Below are 8,769 nucleotides of genomic sequence, written 5' to 3'. Positions count from 1 at the left end.
AGTGCAGTATCGGCGAACCCGACGGGGATATAAACTGCAACATATATATATCGCATCTTAGCAGTATATCACAAACCAAAATCGGCGATTACTGCCGGAACCGTATCACAAACACCAACCATTTTCTATGATTGTGGTATACGATAAATCACATCGCAACTGTGCTTCGTCAGGGGTCGATTCTGTAATACTCGTCCACCTTCGATTTATGATATGTGATATTGCAATCGCAAAGTGACACTGCTAGGGGCTGATTCTTAACTTGCAACCTCTGTTTTTCCCCGATATGCGATATGCGAGACCCAGGGGCAACTTGCCACTTGGCGCTTCCCCATTCACGGGGACCCTTGCCATGGTATCCAATTCTGCCACGTCTCCAAGTCAAACCTGAACATTGACTTCCTCTAACTTCTGCGTATGAGCTCAGATTCAAGTGTCATTCACACCGTTCAATTTAGAATGATGAGCTCTTCGATCCGAAGCTAAGTTTAACAAAATTCTGACACTTTGATTTTTGAGCATAATTTTGAGCCCCTGATTGCTCCTCTCCATTGGAAGCCTTTTGGATCCCAAAAGATTAAGTTCAGTTATTAAACATATGAGGGTATTTTTCCCTTACCTTCCCCTCTTCAATCCATTTTGTCTTTGCTGGATTTGTACCTTTAAGACCCACTCGAAGATAATCAACATTGCCCCTTTCTATTGTCCTTGTTCTTCTATCAAGTATGGTGTCTTGTTGAAGCTCATCAAGAAATTATGGAGAGAAATATTCAATTGATGGAATTTGTACACTTTCTCCTTGATCTTCAGTCAAAGGAGGCTCATACAATCTCAAATTTTCAACATTAACAACAAAATAAATTTGCATATATGAAGGCAAATCAAGTTTGAAAGCATTATTACCAATCTTTTGCAGAATTTTAAATGGGCCATAACGGATTGATTTCAGCCTTTTACCTTCACCTTGAAGCCTTTCCTTGCTAATGTAAAGCCAAACTTCATCACCTACTTGAAATTGATGATCCACACAATGCTTATCATGCCTTGCCTTATACTTGCCTTGACTCTTTTCTAGTTGTTCTTGAATTGTTTGGTGAATCAATTGAATATTCTCAATGAATTTATTTGCTTTGTCTATGTCGCTATGTCCATCTACAGCTACATCTTTCACAAAGATGAAATCCAAAGACGATTTAGGCAAATAACCAAGACATGCCTCAAAAGGCGAAGTTAGAGTAGAAGAGTGTTTTGCTCGGTTGAAAGCATGTTGAATATAATGCAACTGTTCATCCCACAACTTAGGATGTCTGTTGAAATATCCTCTTAGCAAATGAATAACTGCAATGTTAACCACTTCAGTTTGACCATCTGTTTGTGGATGGAAGGTTGTACATTTCTTCAACTTGGTGTTCATCAAGTTCCATAAATTTGACAAAAAATTCCCAACAAATCGGGAATCACAATCACTTACAATAGAAGTAGGTAATCCAAAATGAACCCATACATTTTGAAAGAAAAGTTGAGTTGTTTGTTCAACTATAATTTGTTTTTAACAAGGCATTAATATGCACATCTTGTTGAACCTATTCACAACTACATACAAATAATCATGACCTTTTCTTGATAAAGGAATACCTCCTACAAAATCCATAGAAATACTCTCCCGTGGATGTGAAGGCACTGGAAGTGGTGTGTACAATCCTAGTTTCCTATTACTAGGCTTACTGACTACACACAATAAAAAACCTCTGATAAAACATGACACACTTTCAAGCATACGAGGCCAGTAAAAATGCCTATGAAGATTTGTCACTGTTTTACTTACATCAAAATGTCCAACAATAAGAGAAATGTGTGCTTCCCTTGTGACGTTTAATCTCTCTCCCCGTGGAACACAAAATTTTCCTAAATGATACAACATATTATCATGTACATGGTAGTCTAATTCCTCAACTTGGTGGCCTTGACTCAAGTTTGAATATACCTCTTGAAAGTCAGCATCATGTGTGTATTGTTCAATATAACTTTTAGGCAAAACATAATGATTCTTGAGTAAAATGGCTACATTAACAACCGGTCTAGAAAGCATATCAACAAATCTATTATAAATACCTTTCTTGTACCTGATTACCAAGTGGAATTGCTGTAAGAATCCCATCCAATGAAAGTGCCTTGATTGCTGCAATTTTGTTTGAGATTGCAGATATTGCAAAGGTTGATGATCGATGTGAATAATGGTTTCTTTTCCCATTAAGTAATGCTTCCATTTCTTCACACTTTGCACCAATGAGTAAAGCTTGTTATCATATGTAGGATAGTTAATAACAACACCATTAAAAATCTCAGAATGAAATGAAATGGACTTACCATGTTGTAAAAGAACTGCACCCATGGCATAGTCACTTTTATCTGTCTATATTTCAAATGGTTGTTTCAAATCCGGCAATGCTAATACTGGGGTTGAATTGATCTTTTGTTTTAAAGAATCGAATGCTTTTTGTTGTTTGCCTCCCCACTGGAAGACAACCTTCATGTTGGTCAAAGCATGTAGAGGAGCTGCTATGGAAGAGAAATTGGCAATGAAATTCCTCTAATACTGCGCTGCTGTTATGCTCTTAACCTGCAAAATGATACCCAAATACAAAATATGCGAAGAAAAGATACCCAGAACACAGAATAGCAATGATTTTATTATTCAGAGAGTAATGTTCACTTGCCTCTTCGAGGGGGCAACCTCCAATAGAGCAGATCTCGACTACAAAATAAGACACGATGCTCCTCGTAGGGAGTCTCTATCCTTTATATATGACTCATACATGCAATACCACAGGCCAATACCGTGGGTTTTATTAATACCATCTATCTAATACTACGACCCATTTGCAACTAACTGTGGTTCCGTCATTAATTGCGGATTAACCACTTACAATTATTAATATGGTCTTTATTGACTCTTGACTATGACGTGATCCCATTACATAAATAAGGGGGTTAGGGTGGGACCCTAACATGCCCTCCCCCTTAAGACTAGCTTTGTCCTCAAGGCTGAAGCTGCGGAAACTGCTAAAGAATAGTGGCTAGTTCCCAAGTTGCATCTTCCGGAGAGGTGTCTTTCCATTTGACGAGGACTTCCTTAATCATGCGGCCGCGCAGTTGCTTGTCTCGTGTGTCTAGGACCTGTTCGGGTTGAAGCCAGATGGATCATTCTTCGTCCAATTCAGGTAGACTGGTCTGAATTCTGCAATTGTTCCCAATCACTTTCTTGATGCATGAGACATGGAAAACTGGATGGATTTTTGCAGTAGGTGGCAAGGCCAACTTGTAGGCCACTTCTCCAATGCGCTGAAGTACTTGATATGGTCCGTAGAATTTGGGAGAGAGTTTCTGACACCCCTTGTCTTTGAGTGATGTTTGCTTATATGGTTGGAGCCGTAAAAAGACCTGATCCCCTTCTTGAAATTGGCGCTCTGAGCGATGCTAGTCTACCTGTTGCTTCATGCGGTTCTGAGCTTGATGAAGATTCTCTCGAAGATGGGCGAGCATGGTTGCACGGTGTTGTAGGAGTTGATCCACTGCTTGTACTTTTGAGCATCCCTTGAGATATGAAGTAGGTGAAGGCGGGAGTTGACCATATACCGCTTCATAGGGAGTCATTTTGGTGGTGGCATGATAGTTGGTGTTATACCACCATTCAGCCAGAGGTAGCCACTGTACCCAAAGGTGTTGCTTTTCTGAAGTGAAAGACCTAAGGTAGGTCTCTAGAAATTTGTTGACGGCTTTGATTTGACGATCTGTTTGTGGATGATAGGAAGTACTGAGTTTTAGTTGAGTGCCTTGTATTCTGAAGAGTTCCTGCCAAAAATTACTGGTGAAGATCGGGTCGCGGTCGGACACAATAGAAGTGGGCATGCCATGCAATTTGAAGATCTGATCCATGAAAGATTGAGCAACCAAAGTTGGTGTAAATGGGTGGGGTAGGGCGCAGAAATGAGCATACTTCGACAGTCGGTCCACAACCACCATGATGACTGACTTGTTCCCTAACTTTGGAAGACCTGTAATGAAATCCATAAAAACCTCCGTCCAAATTGATGCCGGAATGGGCAATGGTTGTAATGTGCCTGGTGTGTTGACAATTTCCCCTTTGTGGCGTTGACAGACATCGCATTCTGCTACGAAAGTAAGGATGTCCTTTTTCATGCCTGTCCAAAAAAATGATCTTCTGGTGCGAGCATACGTCTTCTGAAAGCCCGAATGTCCTGCAATGGGAGATGAGTGCAATTCTGCCAAAATGCGACTTTTGAGGGTGGATGTTGGTGATATTACGACTCTGTCCTTGTAGCGAAGAATATCATCTTGCCACGAGTAGCCCTTGGTGGAATTTGGATCTACCTGCAATTGAGAAATGAGTTGGGAGAGCCCGGGGTGTGAAAACCATTCCCTGCGAGCCTCTTCAATCCATTCTGGAATGGGGAGGGAAATTGCTAGCAGAGTACTTTCCTCCTCAAATTGGCGAGATAATGCATCTGCTACACTATTGTCTTTCCCTTTCTTGTAAATGATCTCATAATCATATCCCAACATTTTGGCTAGCCATTTATTTTGTTGTGGGGAGGATAGGCGTTGCTCCAAAAAATATTTAAGACTATGATGATCTATGTGGATTTGGAAACGTCGCCCCAATAAGTAAGGTCACCAGGTCTCGACTGCATGTAAGATGGCCATCATTTCCTTCTCATAGGTAGATTGGCCCAGATTCCTCCCACTGAGTTGTTGGCTTGTGAAGGCCAACGGTCGCCCTTCCTGCATTAAGACTGCCCCAATACCTGTACCCGAAGCATCACATTCAATGACAAAAGATTTGGTGAAGTCAGGTAGTGCTAAGACTGGAGTGGAACACATGGCATTTTTTAGAGCTTTAAAGGCCTGTTCTGCTTCCTCATTCCAGAAGAATGAATTTTTCTTTAGGAGTTGGGTGAGGGGCTTCGCTATGCAACCATAGTTGCGGACAAATTTACAATAATAGCTTGTGAGACCCAAAAATCCTCTCAAGCTCTTCAAGGTCTTAGGTTGAGGCCATTCCTGCATTGCCTGGATATTTTTGGGGTCCACCTTGACACCTTCACGCCCCACAATGTGGCCCAAATACTCTACTTCTGCCATGCCAAACGAACACTTGGACATCTTGGCAAATAATTTATGCTTGCGGAGTAGTTGCAAGAGTAGATCTACATGCTGAAGATGTGCAGCCCAAGTGCAACTATAGATGAGGATGTCATCGAAGAAGACAAGGACAAATTTCTTGAGATATGGTTTGAGAATGTGGTTCATAAGGCTCTGAAAAGTAGAGGGGGCATTACAAAGACCAAATGGCATGACTAGGAATTCATAATGGCCTTCATGAGTTCGGAAAGTAGTCTTGGGGATGTAGACTTCCTTCATGCGAATTTGGTGGTAGCCTGAGTGAAGATCCAGCTTAGTGAAGAATTGAGCCCCATTGAGTTCATCCAGCAAATCATCAACCACCGGGATGGGAAATTTATCTTTGACTGTCAACTTATTGAGGGCCCTGAAGTCGGGACACATCCGCCACTCCCCATCTTTCTTGAGCACCATGACCACTAGGGATGAATAAGGACTAATGCTGGGACGAATGACACCTGCTTCCAAAAGTTCCTTGATGATTTTTTCTATTTCATTCTTTTGGGTGAACAGATATCTGTATGGGCGCACATTTGGGGGTTGGGCCCTTGGAACCAAGGTGATGCTATGATCATGTTCCCCTCGCGAGGGTGGAAGCTCATGAGGCTTGTCAAAGACCGGCAGATGGTTATTTAAAATCTGTTGCATCTCAAGATGAATTGGCAGAGGCTTGGTTTCCATTGCCTGGATGGCATTAAATTGAGCTACAACTCCATGATTGCCCTTTTTTAACAATTTTTCCATCCTATGCGAGCTGATGATAGAGGGGGCTCCCGCCTGGAGTCCATGGAGGGTATGTGTGTAGTTGTTCTGCTTAAAACTCATATATAACTCCTGGAAATCCATGGTGATTGGCCCAAGAGTGTGGAGCCATTCAGCGTCGAGGACAATGTCGCAACCCCCCATGTGTATGGCAAACATGTGAGTTTTCAACTGATAATCCCCCATTTGAAGTTTGACATTTTCACAGTGGCCTTCACATTTCATTGTGCCTCCATCCGCAATTTGAACTTGGAAGTTAGAAACAGCTCTTACAAAACAATGCACTGCTTCTGTGACTTTTTGATGGATGAAATTATGTGTACTTCCACTATCAATCAAGACTATTACTGGGCGATGTTTAATAAAACCTCTGATTTTGAGAGTTTGAGGGGAAGAAATCCCTGCCAAAGCATGCAACGAAATAACTGGTTCATCAGAGACATTGTCCTTTTGGTTGTCTTCTTCTAGCGGTTCATGTTCCTCCAGTGGTGGATCTTCCTTTGTTGAGCTGTAGTCAGTGGCATCAATTTGAAAAAATTTGGGCTCCTTGCATTTATGACCTGGGGAGTATTTTTCATCACAGTAGTAACATAGGCCTTGCTTTCTTCTTTCTTCCATTTCTGCAGGTGACACCTTTTGGACCTTAAGTGTTTGAGTCGTGTTATGAGCCTGTGGGGGGCGACCTTTAGCGGAGAAATTTGGGCGACTGTATTGGGCTGCTAATGCACGTTCCACGTTACGAGCGACCTTGCAAGCCTCCGTCCATGTGGGAGGGTGGTGCAGTAGGACTTGGGCTTTGATAGCTTCTTTAAGACCGCTGATAAAACATTCCGTGTAGAACACATCTGAGAGACCCCAAGTGCGGAAGGCTAAGGCTTCAAAAGCTGTAATATATTCATCCACTGTACCAGTCTGTCGGAGCTTAGTAAGACGACCCAAAAAAGATGATTCCTAGTCAAAGCAGTCTTGAAGAGCTTTGCTGAATTTGGTCCAAGTCTTAAAAGGTCCAGTGCAACGTTGATGCCATTCCCACCATTGCCACCTTTCATTGTCCAAGTACATGCTCCCCAACATAAGCTGAGTCTCATCATCGAAGATGCGATTCAGTTTGAAATACTTCTCCATTTGTGCTATCCATGCCGACGGGTGAGAGCCGTCAAATTTATGCATATCCAACTTGGGAGGTCGCTGACTGGGTGGTGGGTGGGTGTGCCAGACGTGAGGAGAGTGGCTAGACTCACCCTCATTGTGTTCAATGCCATTATACTCCTCCTCGTGGGCTGGCTCCTTGCCCTTCAGGACTATTTTCTCGACCATGTTACATAGTCCGGTAAGCTGAAGGTGGAGGTTGTGCATTGATTCTTCAAATTTGTCCATCCTTTCATTGGCCATTGCTTGAGCTCTAGTTTCTACCATACACCAACCGGGTTTTTTGAAAATTGGGACCGCCTAAAAAATTTTTCACTAAGAAGTGAATGGTACCACCGTGCTCAGCTCGTCGTCCTGATTCTGATGGGCTAGATCACCAATAAGCACCCTGAAAGATCCCAGAATCTTTTTTTTTTTTTGAAAACTCCTAACGGAGTTTTACTCCTTCCTTATCAATACTGCAGTGGCCAAATCCTCAAAATGTCAATGCGGCCAAAAGTCTTGCGAAAATTATACCCCGGTATAGGAACCCTTCACAACAACTTCGATCTAGGGGATCTGAGAGATCTGAATGGTGGATCTGATGGCGGAACAGACTACTTCTGCGGATCTGATGGATCTAATAGATCGGAATGGCTGATCTGCGAACTCGAGACTGCGGGACTGATGTCTGCTGCTGCTGCACCCCTTTGCACAGGCGGATCTGGAAGAGATGCTGTGTGATCCCCTGATAGAAAAGGGAACTAAGGTCTTGAGGAGTGTCAGGTGCTACAGATCGCAATATACATAAGGGTCTGGCAGTAGTACTCGGCCCAATGTTTCAGGGCTCTAACTAAGGAGGATCGACCGTACCCTTAGCCGTACAACCCGACTACCCTATCGTACGGGCGAGTAATCTCCCCGAGTGTTGTTCTCGGTGTACTGTAGCCGCAAGACGGCCGACGGTTTATCTATGGCGAGGTTTCAAGGGAGCCTAGGGGGCTTCCGATATACCCAGAGGGTACATGGAAGACAATCCGTGCGCGGTTCTGTCTAATGCGCTACTACTCGAAGGGGTACCCACAGGGGTTACAAGGGAGTCCAACAGACGTGACCACCTCTTGTATTTCCTGCGTGCATGCCTCCCCAAATCCGCAGGTTTATGCGCTCAATGACAGATCCCGTGGTTTAAAGACGCCGGAACACGTCTCTAGCCAAATTTTTTTTGCTAAGAAATGGAGGTCCCACCAGCCCTGGAAAGTGCTCTGATACCACTTGTTATGCTCTTAACCTGCAAAATGATACCCAAATACAGAATATGCGAAGAAAAGATACCCAGAACACATAATAGCAATGATTTTATTATTCAGAGAGTAATGTTCACTTGCCTCTTCGAGGGGGCAACCTCCAATAGAGCATAGCCCGACTACAAAATAAGACACGATGCTCCTCGCAAGCAGTCTCTATCCTTTATATATGACTCATACATGCAATACCACGGGCCAATACCATGGGTCTTATTAATACCATCTATCTAATACTACGGTCCATTTGCAACTAACTGTGGTTCCGTCATTAATTGTGGATTAACCACTTACAATTATTAATATGGGCTTTATTGACTCTTGACTATGACGTGATCCTATTACATAAATAAGGGGGTTAGGGTGGGACCCT

The sequence above is a fragment of the Pinus tabuliformis genome, chromosome 4_1 (genome assembly GCF_031772625.1).
Source record: "Pinus tabuliformis cultivar Carrire ecotype Pingquan chromosome 4_1, CPIR1, whole genome shotgun sequence".
Taxonomy (NCBI): domain Eukaryota; kingdom Viridiplantae; phylum Streptophyta; class Pinopsida; order Pinales; family Pinaceae; genus Pinus; species Pinus tabuliformis.
This window is presented reverse-complemented; position numbering follows the sequence as displayed.